The sequence below is a fragment of the Solanum dulcamara genome, chromosome 12, assembly GCF_947179165.1.
Source record: "Solanum dulcamara chromosome 12, daSolDulc1.2, whole genome shotgun sequence".
NCBI lineage: Eukaryota > Viridiplantae > Streptophyta > Magnoliopsida > Solanales > Solanaceae > Solanum > Solanum dulcamara.
Window position 1 is genome coordinate 16,940,744 of NC_077248.1, and position 12,844 is coordinate 16,953,587.

Here is a 12,844-nt window from a genome sequence, read left to right on the forward strand (position 1 = left end):
ACACAGGCAAGTAATTCTGCAGGTTATAATAGCTACTACTATTGTCTTGTATGTGTTCCCTGAGAGTTGCAGGTATGTGAATTTGTTGCTGGATAGTGCATGTCATGTCCCAAAATTCAAGATTATGATGACACGTATACTAACTTGCTGGTAAGTAAGCCAACATTTCACCCAATAAAATATCTAAGTCACTACTTTGAAGTAATTAAAAATAGTTGAAGCAAGCTTCAAAATTCAATTTTCATAAATAAAATAGAAGTGTGAAAATAACAAAATATACACAGGACCTAATGTTACAAGAGCATCTAATTGAAAACAACTATCTCAAAAACTATAATTGTCTGAAATAATAAAGACAAAAAAGTAAAGATAAAGGGAGTATAACATCCACTTGAATCCCAAGTATCTCACCCAAGCTCCCCAAAAAGTATCACCTCAGAGCAAAAATTAATACGACATGTTGATGCTAAAAATTGCATCAAAAAGATGCAGTAATTGTAATATGAGATCCTAGTGTTTGTCTAATTGGCCTTAAGCCGTATGACAGCTCAAGACTTTGTTATTCTGAGTGAAAATCTAACTGATTATATGTAAAAAAAAAATCTTGATCAATTAAGTTAAGGAAAAAATCTTTTACGGTTTGTATTCTCTTACTTTTTTCCTTTATTTCTTTAATTGTTTTTGCAATCTTGTAATTGATTTTCTTTCTTTAACTAGTTTGGAATAGCATAAAAACTTGATTATTTTTAATAAACTTTTGTGGTCTTAATAGAGCAGAGTACACAAGAGAAAGATTTTGTATGTTTTTCATTGATATAATGTGTTGTTTAAATACAAAAGAATTATGTGGTAAAAAATTCCACAATATCAGTACAACTAATGAATCCTACTGGTGCAGAATCAAAATATATACAATAATGAAATCAAGAATATATGATACAGATATGAAAATATTCTATCTTGATTTAACTTCTTTATGCTCCCGCAAGTTAAGAGGTGATGGAACAACCGCTAACTTGGAGATAGCCCATTGAGTTTGTGCTTCGGATAAGAATTTTATAAATAGGTCAACTGAATGAATATGCATTATGCAGAGCTGTTGACGTTGAACTTGGTCCATGATAAAATAAAAATCGATGGCTACGTGTTTTATTCTATTGTGAAAAACTGGATTTAGCACAAATAGGTAGTGTCAATGTTGTTGCAGTAGATAGTTGGTGCATTATCAAGAGAGATAAGAAGCTCTTTGAGAAGATTGGTAGGCCAATTTGTCTCATCAATGGCATGAGCAACCACGTGATATTCGGCCTCAGTTGAAAATTGGACGACTGTTCTCTATTTCTTCGATGACCAACTGATTGGTGTTAAGCCAAGATAGATAACATAAGCAGAAGTAGAGGTACGATCATCGTTGTCCACTGCCTAATTGGCGTCTATGTAAACATGAAGGGTAGCATTAGATCCATGGAGAAAAAACAGCCCATGATGGATAGTTTATTTAAGATAACGTAGGAGATGCTTCACTACTTGTCAGTGTGTGAGATAGTTGATGCATAACTTGCGAGAGCTTATTAACAACAAAGCTTATGTCCGATCTAGTAAATGCAAGATATTAAAGTTTGCCAATTGCACTTCTATATTGTTTTGCATTTGTAGGAGATGAGCCATCATTCAACCGGAGTGAACTCATGGTGGATAGAGGTGTAGAGACACCCTGGCAGTCCTACATAGAGAACCCCTGCAAGATGTCCATTATGTACTTAGTTTGAGAAAGAAATAGTCCAGCTAATTATGGAAGGACTTCAATGCCCAGGAAAAAATGTAGGGGTCCGAGGTCTTTGAGTGAAAAGTAGTTAGAGAGTCGCTCTTAATGTTGTTAATAGTTTGCAAGTTATTGCCTATAATAACAATGGCATATACATATACAAGCAAGAAAATGACGATTTTATGAGAGTGTAAGGTGAATAAAGAGTGATCAGAATAAGTCTTGCAAAAACCAGCAGTAATGAGAAATTTTGTTAGCTCAGTGTACCAACCATAGGGTGCCTGTTTTATACCATAGATGACTTTGTTTAGTTTTCATACATAATTTGGGTATTCAGGATTCTCAAAACCTCTCAGTTATTTCATAAAGACTTCCTCAGTTAGAGTAACTTGTAGAAAAGCATTGTTTATGTTTAGTTGATGAAGCAGCCACTTGTTTTGTGTAGCGATGGCAAGTACTATTCGAATGGTTGTTGGTTGAAAACTGGACCAATAGTATCAGCATAATCAATTCCAAGTCTTTAGTGAAATCTTTCACAACAAGGCGAGACTTGTACCGTTCAATCGATCCATCAGATTTGAGCTTGATTCTAAAAATCCATATATTCTTTACAATATTTTGGTGATCAGATGGGGAATAAGGTTCCATGTTTTTTTGCTCATGAGAGTGTCAAATTTACTTTGCATAGCTTATATCCATTATGGATCCTTGCAAGCTTGTTTAACTGTGACTGATGGTATTTGAGATGTAAGGGTGGTCATGGGTGCATTCTTTGGATTAGGCTTTGTGATTTGATGTTGGGAGCGGGAGACGGGGCATCGTAGTGGTAAAGGCTGGTTAATTTTGAATAATGAAGGTTAAGTGTGTTGATTACTGCAGTTGGGAAAGGAAATTAGAAGGGGGAGTTGTGAATGATTCAACAGTAAAAAAGGAATTATCTAGAGGAAAGGAAGTTACCTGATTTTATCGGATTGCTGAAAGTTCTGACAAAGGGCTCACAACTATTGCTTGTATAGTAGAGTCATTTGTACGAAAAGACAAGTTTGGATCATTGGAAGTGGACTTCTTTGAATAATAGGAAAAGTCATTATATGATTTGGACCGCATATTCATATGGGGAGGAAATATTTGAAAATCAGCAGTAAAATAATGTGAGGCACTGTAATCCAAAACCATGGAGCAGTATTGGAAGAAGATCGAGCAGCAAACATAGCCTTAGTGTCAAAACGGTTATGCGACTTGGAACGACAAACATTTGCAGTATGGCCAAATTTTTCACATAACTGACATCGGGTTTGCATTTTGGCATGCAAAGGGATGGAGGGATGCCATGGCTGGGAGAACTTGCCATTGCTTTGAGTGTGTTGGGTACGCCATTGCTGCATTCCAGAAGGAGTAGTTTGTGAACGCCATTGAGGTTGATCAGACCAGCGGGGAGTTTGCCTGTTGCTATTGTTATTGTGATTAGTTGTTTCCTTTGCAACTTGAGCAGTGATTGGAGTTGGTGATTGCTTCTTTTCAACTTGCTTTAGATAAAGTTCATGATCTGTGAGCTTGTGTACTAATTTCTTATAGATGAGATAAGAGAATCTTTTAAACGAATAACAATACTTAGGGCCTCATATTCAGCTCCAAGGTCACTCAGAATTTTCACAACCAACTTGTCATTAGATGTTCGAGCATCGGCAATAGCTAATTCATTAGTGATAGTTTTTATTTTCCTAAGATAATCGGTGACAAATTTTTGATCTCGCTGAACTTTCACCATTGCATCTTAAAGATTATAGATCTTGGTTTGAGATTTTTTTGCATATGTAGTGTGCAAATAATCCCTCGCTTCTTTTAAAGTTTCAGCAAAGGGAACTGATGGTGCAATGGTGGAATCAACAGATGCCATTAAGGCGTTGCAAATGAGATTATTTTGCTGAAATCATATTTTGAAGTTTGGGTTGATGACATCTTGTGTGTCTTGCTTAATGGTATGTGGTGGCGGCGTTATGAATCCATCGAGGTAGCTCATTAAGTCAAATCCATTCATGACCTTTTGGATTTGAGCTTTCCATATTGCAAAGTTTGTACCACCAGTGAGTTTGATTGGAAGTTGTGCAATTGGGTTGATGTTAATGATATGTGTTTTGGTTGCAGCAACATTCACAATTGTGGAAGAAGTGTTTATTGGGTCGTTGTTGATTGATGTCTGAAACCAATGAGTCCACCATTGATTTTTAGGTGGTTTAGAAAGGAAGGGGGAAAATACTTGGTGAATAAGATGGGAAGATGATTACAAGTCTATACTTGTTTGAGTGTTGATAGCTCTAATACCACAATGGAGCAGAGTACACAGGAGAAAGGTTTTGTATTTCTTTCATTGATACAATGTGTTGTTTAAAACAAAAGAATTATGTGGTAAAGGATCTCACAATATCAGTACAACTAATAAATCCTATCAAGTAATTAAAGGTGTAGAATTAGAAAATACACAATAATAAAATCAAGAATATATGATACATATATGAAAAATATTCTATCCTGATTTAGCTTCTTTAGGTTTTACACTTAATTAATTCGACCATACTCGTTAAATAGTGAACTGCCTATTTGCCTTCTAAAATCCTATCAGTTACAAGCCAAGACAGATTTGGCTTCCTCAGACCCTTTGACATGAACATTCATTATGTCAATCACGTGATCGCTTACATGAAATTATTAGGTGTTGCTTGTCTCAAAGGCTTTATTATTTTGTATATCACTAATTTTGTGTCTAATTAATACCCTTAGGAATTTTATTTTATCTAGATCTTACCAAATAAGAAGTTCAATGCCTCTTGGATATAATGTTGGGACAAATAGACATGTTTAGGATGATTAGTCTTTTCTCATTCAACCAACTTAGATAGGTAGTGAGAAATGATAGTCTGTGCTCTCTAGCAATATTTAATCAGTTGGAAAATATTATTTTAATTGTATGGGGTGATCCTGTTAGGATAAAAAAAAATCCTCCCCTCCATATTTGTTCTTTTTCTTATTAGGGAGTGATCAACATGATATACTTATGCCCGATAACTATTGGACTTTAATTAAAAGTCTTCTTGAGATTTTGCATGGGATTGAGTGATTACTCCCTAATGTATATAATTTTTCATTTTGCTTGATGTTTATGTATGTGGTAGTTTAATTTAGATTATGTGATGTTTATAGTCTTTCCATATTTTCTTGTCTTAATTCTTTCTCCTCGCTTATCTGATAAGTTTATGACGTTTAGCTTTTTCTAGCAATGAGATTAGCATCGATCGTTTATCAATTAAATTCACGTATTTAGCCCTTTGTCCTCGATTAATTTCGTAATAGCTGAATTTATGATTATCACATTTCATCATTTGTCAAAAAGTTGGCATATTTTAATCAATTTATCACCTAAATTCACGTTGGATAATAATTAATTTATACTCAATTATTTTAAGGGCTCGAGTAACTTAACCATGACATCACATTAGCATCGAAAACTGGCGTTATTGGCTTTCTCGCATCCCAAATGATGCAATTTATCAAATTTATTTTGAGTTGGTGGTTGGTCATGCAAGACTTTCTCTTTCCTCATATGGATTGGCCTTTTTGATTCTCTCTCTAGATTGAGGCAACAACTTATGGGATTGCTTCCCTCTCATTCCTTATGTTGAAGGTGTATATAGTCATCTATCTAGTACAATAGATTATAATAGTTATGCTAGTAGGCTTTTTGAACGAAAGCTTCGGTGCTTTTCTCCCAAAAGATTGCCAAAATATATTCCAGTTCCTGGTTGCTCTTTCTCAACGTTGCAAGAAGTGACAATTCTTCCTTTTTTGGATTTCTTGCCCCTATAGTTGATAGTTGGTGTTGGGTTGGGCTTTGATATTCTTGAGGCTAGTGGAGCTTGGAGTGGGGTTGATGACTGTGTTTAATTGTTGACGCCCTTCATTACTAAAAGGAGTAATGGAAGAGTAAGTTGATGCGATGAATATAATTACTTTAATTTATCCAGTTTGATATTATTTTTCTCAGAGTAGGAATTATTATGATAAAAAGCGGAGTCATTTGCTTTCATAAGAGACTCTGTTTGAGGAGTGTGGCTAGTTTGGTCTGGCCCCTCTGGGCTTTTCTGTATTAGGGCATGAACCTTAAGTAATTTGTCAAATTATTTTTAAATTTGAGGGTTGCTTGTATTAGTTTTTTTGGGAGGCTGGGGTAGGGGTCATTAAATTTTTCCCATTTAATGCACAATTAGTTGGTTGGTGGGCTTTGAATTATATTTCCTAGGTCCACTTTTGTATTTTCTTTCATTGGATAATTTTTCTGTTCATCGCTAATTATTCATTTTGGGATGGTGTGTCGAGTAATTTACCTAATTATGAGTCATATATTTTTTCTGTGCTTGCTTGTATTTTTTGTGCATTTTATTCACCTTTGACAAGTGACAATTGGACTTAGGCATTTTTTTCTTCTTGGGAAAGATACTCATGCCAAGTTTCTATTAGTACTTTCACATCGGATGTTGAAGGCATATGCTCATTGTGAGGAATTTTTATGTTGTAAGTGCAATTCATGTGTATAGGATGTTTAATCCATATGCTCATTGTAGGGGATTTTTGTGTTGTGAGTGAAATTCTTGTGTATATGGCCTAGTCTCATATTTTATTTCATCCATAGACCACCTTTTGTTTGTGGCACCCAATTGTGACCTTCGTTTTGATCATCACCTTGAGTGGTACTTGAGTATAGATAAGTGTATAACAACCTCTTATTGCGATTGAAGTGCAAGTATCTATTTTATAAGTGCTCCCAACTTCTTTCCAACTTTTTCTAATATTTATTTATCATAAAAAATTATTCAAAGTTGTAGTAGCAGAATTCAAATAGCAGTGTGGGATAGCATGGATACTTCAAGGACGAAATTTGGTTCCCATTTTTTTTTTACAAAAAGGAGTTTCTTGCTACAAACCACGATTCTTCATGAATTTCCTATGCATATCTTTCACTTGGTGAAACTTTGCTATATAGTAATCGCAACCTTGATCAATGAAGATGAGAGGCTCAGAAGGTTTGCACATGTCCGTCAATTTGATCTTCAAATAATCGTGTGATAACCACTTTCCAAATAATTAAATTATTACGGAGAAGCTCAATGATTGGTATGTTCTTTGCTTTCCTTCTTTCGATAAAAGAATAGAGTTAGGGGGAGGATCCAGTCCTTTTATGTTGTTCTTGGTGTATTATTTGTTTGCTTGATTGAGTTTTCTATTCTTGTCCAGGAGGATTTCCTTGAAGGAGTGAATGTCTCGAACATCTTCTACCATAGTGCTACTAGAGTCCAATGATTTCGATGAATTCATAGATTGTATTCCTGTATTTTGGTGTGTGAATATGACTATATTTTAACTAAGTCAATCTTATAGAGAGAAATGTTTTATTTTTCTACCCTCAGTTAGTGTATTGAATTTAAAGACCTCTAACATAATATATGCGTCCACCACACGAGCCAGGGGACTAGGTCCCTAGATACAATCAGTTAACAAAATGCTCAAGAAATAAACAGCAAATGCAAGTAATGAACAAGACAATAGTTTTACGTGGAATTTTTTTTTTCTCAAGAGAGAAACAACCATGACCTGTCCAACAGAATTTTCAACCAATCTTCACTAAATGCAAGAGCAAAGTGATCTATTACAACCTACATAACTAGATACATATCCTCTTCACCCCTATGCTTGCAACACCCTATCACAAGACTTCGAGCCTAAGCAATATGACTATTGCCCACTACCCCAACTCACTCTAGTTGACGTAGACTTTTAACACTTCGATCAAGGCTAACTCTAGCAATGACTCGGAAACTAAGCAATAAGAATATTTCCCACTACACAACCACCCCTAGGTTAATGTAGACTTTTCTAACCACTTTACTGCTAACTCTAGCAAAGAAGCAACAATGACACAATACAAAGAGAAATAATCAATATTTCTTTATATGATAGGAGCTGATTTTACAATATTTAGCACACAAGACTCAACATTACAATAAATCAACAACCTAAAAACTATTCTTCAATAGTAGCTTGATCAAGGCCCCGACTTTGAGGAAGCATTCTTTCTTTTGAGCACACACTGTCGTTTCCTTTTGCCTTGTAAATGTGATATGTGAAAACTAAGTTGTCCCATGTACTAAAGATAGTATTTAGCATATGGACGAAACAACCTAGTACCTTCTGATTGGTTAGACATCTCTGACCTTCACCTGCTGCCCACTAACCACAGCAGGTGGTGGCAACTTTTACATCTGGTCACATCATTCATGGGACCAGGCCCCCAATTAGGTCCCATGTTTTGTAGTCTCTCTGATTTGTCTACCTACCTGTGCAGCTTTTGCAACTTTATAGTTATAGTCCATTTTCTTGTTCCAGACAAACGTTACTCATGGGACCAGGTCCTATGGTTTGTTAATACATCAAAACCTTAATACAACATTTCCCCCTTTTTGATGACGACAAACCATGCAAACCTGTAAGTCATGTTTCTACTACCAGGTCCTTCATAAGGCACTTTCTTGTTTCGGACAAACATTACTAATGGGATTAGGTCTCTCTACCAGGTCCTATGGTTTGTTAATACATCAAAACCTAAATATAACATTTCCCCCCTTTTTGATGATAACAAACTAGGTGAACTTGTGTTCATGTTTCTGCAAACAGGTAGTTGATCCCCTTGTCACATAGCTTTGAGACATACCATGAACACAACTACATTCCCCCTATCAGTCTGACTAGGTCCCTCATACATTCTCCTATCAGGCAGTTCAACCTGTCATATAGCTTCGAGACATATCATGAATACATAACTTCCCCCTTTTGGCATCTTAAAAATAGATCACAGTAAACCAAGCAAAAGTTAAGTAATTGTGCAAGAATCCATGGCCTTTAGGGTAGACACAAAGCATGAGAGAAATAGCACAAAACAAGTTCAGACCAGTAGAGACAAGGCAAATACTTCATTAATTAGAGAATAACATTACAAAATATAGTTAATAAACTATAAATAAAAACCGCCAAGACTGCCACCGGACAAAAAGATAGTCTTAGGTAGTTGGAACGATTTGGGGAGATTATGTAGGAGGAGGTTTGGGAACTAAGGATTGGTGAAGGAGGGTTATTTGGGCATTTTCATCAACATGAGCTTGAAGCAATTGCCGAGTAAGAGTATTGACTTCAGTATTCAAGCTCTCATTCTGGATCTACAAAGCAGAAATCTCGCCTGTACCAGCTCCCCCACTTTGCGCCTGTAGCATCTGAGCATTCAACCTTACAATCTCAGTATCCCTGCTTGCAAGTGTTACCGTCATCCCCTCAAGCTCCAGGTTTAATTTCTCGTGTTGTTCTATGAGATCACAAACTTGGAATTTGGCCTTGTTTCTAGTTTTTCCTCAACACACTCACATTCAAGAAGAGTGATTTATGAGAAGGCTTGCTTGATTACTCCTTTGATCCTTTTTCTGACTTTGACTCCAAAATTATCAAATACCAGGTCCTTAGGTAACCGTACCCCAGCCCATATTTGCCATCCTTTACCGTCATATCAGTCAAGCTTTTGACAACCCAATCTTCTCTTGTTGCCAGAATATTTGGACTTGTGTGTGTTTTTTTAAAAAAAAATCACCATCGAAGTACCTCTTAGGCATGGTAGATGGCACGGGACCAGGTTGAGAGGTTGAGGTGCGGTCTAAGGAGGATTCAGTTTCAAGAGGTTGAAGGACGGACCTGACCTCTGAATGACTAGAGGCATCTTAAGATGTAGAAGGAGAAGTGGTATAGATACAAGTTTGCACTTGATCATGAGAGAGAACAACTTCAGTAGTTGGGGTTTTCATATCAGTTGACAGAAGAGGTGAGTAAACAGGGGTGGATGACGGAGTGTCAATTTTGTGGGACACTAGAGTTTCGTCATCAGCAGTGGTGATCTTTTCTGAGGATGAGGGAGTATGAGATGTGATTTTGAGGGCAAAAGATGAAATATGATAGAGAGAAGAGACAACTTAAGGATTGATTCTTTTAGTTCTAGAAAACAAAAGGAAGAATGGTTAAGTTAAGCGTTGTCTCAGCTCTTTAGGCTAGGGGACGTTTGAATGATCGAATGTGAAAAACGCCTTTTTCAAAAGGGGAATAAGTGACACGTGGCAATCCCAACAACTCTTACTCATAATTTAAAAGTAATGTTAGGAATGCTAACCTATGAGTATGGACCAGGTCCCTCTCGAAAAGTAGGAAGTTGGTTTGCACATATCATTTTTGCCTTTTTCCCTGCTTCAGCTATCTCACCATATGTGTATACCTGCAACAGTATGAAATTGAATTCAAGCCAATTATATTAACAAGAGTTTGGATATTTGTTTTTCGGATCTAGCCTCAAAGGGTTGGGTGCATCCAGTTGAACTAGTCAACATTTTCATGATCTAAATCAGCACCTCCAGACTGAGATTCAGGCTGATATTAGTCATCTGCCTCTGCATCTTGGGGAGAACAGGTCCCTCATCTGGTTCTTTGTTTGCATCATCCTTTCCTTCATCAAGACTTTTCTAAGTTAGGTTTTCATCAACTGGTCTTCCATAAGACTATTTCTCTAATTTTGAAGAAGTTCCTCGATTTCTGAATCCTCATCGACTTTGCACTTATTCCCTTTATCACAGATATGTGAGACACTTAGCAAGCTATATTTCAGTCCATTTATGTAATACACATCCTCAATAGAGTGTTTCAATAATTTCCTAATTCTTTCTATGCCAAGAATGTATCCCTTTTTGCCATTTTAAAAAGAGACATTACCGCCCTGTAGTGCCTTGAGAGAGGAATTTTTCAGTCCTTCCTCTCAACTTTTCTTGCAAAAAGGATTACTTGTTAGTTTTGGGAACCCATTTAAGCTTGAGCTCCCAAAAGGCAGACAAAGGGGTAACCAAGCTTTCTTAGTCCAGAAGGGCAAGTTTTGTTTTCTCATTTTAATACTTGGACTAGGTCCCTTCTTCAGGTTTTCTTTCTGCTTAGTATATTTTGAGGATTTTTTCACGCTTCTTCTAAATACTTCACAATCCCTTTTAAAATGCTCATTTCTACCATAGTGAATGCACAGTAGGTCATCAACTATAGACACATACTTGCTATGTGGATTGAAATGAGATTTTATTCTTGGACATCCAAGACCTCTTACATCATTTTGTCCCTGGTTGATTAGATTAGTCAACATCTTTGAAGAGTTGTCCCATTTTAGAGCCATGTCTAACTCCTGCTTGAGTCTAACCAGGTCCTTTTCTAGCTGAAGATTTCTCTCTAGTGATAATGCTAACTTTAACTCAGAGTTCTTTAAACTCTCTTTAAGTTCCATCTCGATTTTATTTTATTTACCCTTTAACTTGACATCAGTTAGAGGGTTTTCCTTCATTATTTCACTGAGATGATTATTCGCAGTATCCGGTATAGCAATTTTTTGTTCCAACTCAGTCATTTGAGTGACTAAAGCAATTTTCTCATCTTGAAATATATCAATGCTATTATTGAGAAAATATTTTTCAGCAGTTAACTCACAAAGTGAGTCAATTAAGACACTAGCCAATTTTCTTAGTTTTTTGGTGGAATAACAGTCAAGATTTTCTTTGAGGTCAAGCAAGACTACTTTTTCATCAGCTTCATCTTCAGATTTTGCCATAAAGGCAAACATGCTATCGAACATATTTTCATCATTCTTGACAGCCAACATGGAGACATCCTCTGGATGTTCAGACTCTTTAGAATCACTTGAGAAATTTCCCCAAACAACTAAAGCGCGCTTTACCACATAGTCAACAATAACCCTTCTTCTTGACTTCTTAGGGACCTGGTCACTTCTTCTATTTCCGTCTCCTCTAGGCTTGGTGTATTCTTTATTTTCCTGCTTGTTCAAGGGACAATCTCTAATGAAATGTCCAGTCTTCCCACACTTATGACATAAGTCATTTCCATTTGCTGACCTACTGGTGTTTTTCTTCTTCATAAACCCACCGTGCTTTCTAACAATCTTGTGAAATATGCGGGTCAAGTAGGTCATATCCTCTTCATCATCATCATCATCACTTTGACAAAACTTTAAAGTTAAGGACTTGTCCTTATTATTGTATTTTTTATGACCATCGTGTTGCCTATTTAGCTCATGGGTTTGAAGATTTCCAATAAGTACATCCATGGTAAGGGTCTTTAGGTCCTTAGGCTCAGTAATAGCATACACCTTGCTTTTCCATGACTTTGGAAGAACACTCAGAAGCTTTTGGACCTGTTTGCTTTGACTAATGGGTTCTTCCAGACATCTTTGCTCATTGGTTATAGAAGAAAACCTGGTATACATTTCATGAATGGTCTCTCCTTCCTTCATGACAAAATTCTCATACAGGGTGGTTAGCATATCAACTTTGGATTCTTTAACTTGCTCAGTTCCCTCATGAGCATTCTTAAAACATTCCCAAATCTCTTTAGCTGACTCACATGTTGAGATTTTATTATATTCTTTAGCTCCAATATCATATACAAAAACTTTTTAGCCTTGTAGTTCTTCTCAATTTTATTCCGGTCATTTTCATTATATTGTTGCCTAGTTTTGGGCATAATTTTGGTAAACTCTCCTTCCTCCAGTTCAGTTGTGGGAATAAAAGGGCCATCAAGAACAATATCCCACAATTCACTATCTTCAGCCATAAGAAAGTCATGCATGTGAGTTTTCTAATAGCTATAAAACTGGCCATTGAAACAAGAGGGTCTTGTAGATGATTGTCCTTCCTCCAGATTAAGTAGAGCAATCATTCTTTTACTGAAATCTCTCTGGGTGTTAGCCAATTAGAGAGCCCTGCTCTGATACCAAATGATAGAATATATGCGTCCACCACACGAGTCAGTTAACAAAATGCTCAAGAAACAAACAGCTAATGCAAGTAATGAACAAGACAATAGTTTTACGTGGAAAAATTTCTTTCTCAAGGGAGAAACAACCACGACCTGTCCAATAGGATTTTCAACCAATCTTCACTAAATGCAAGA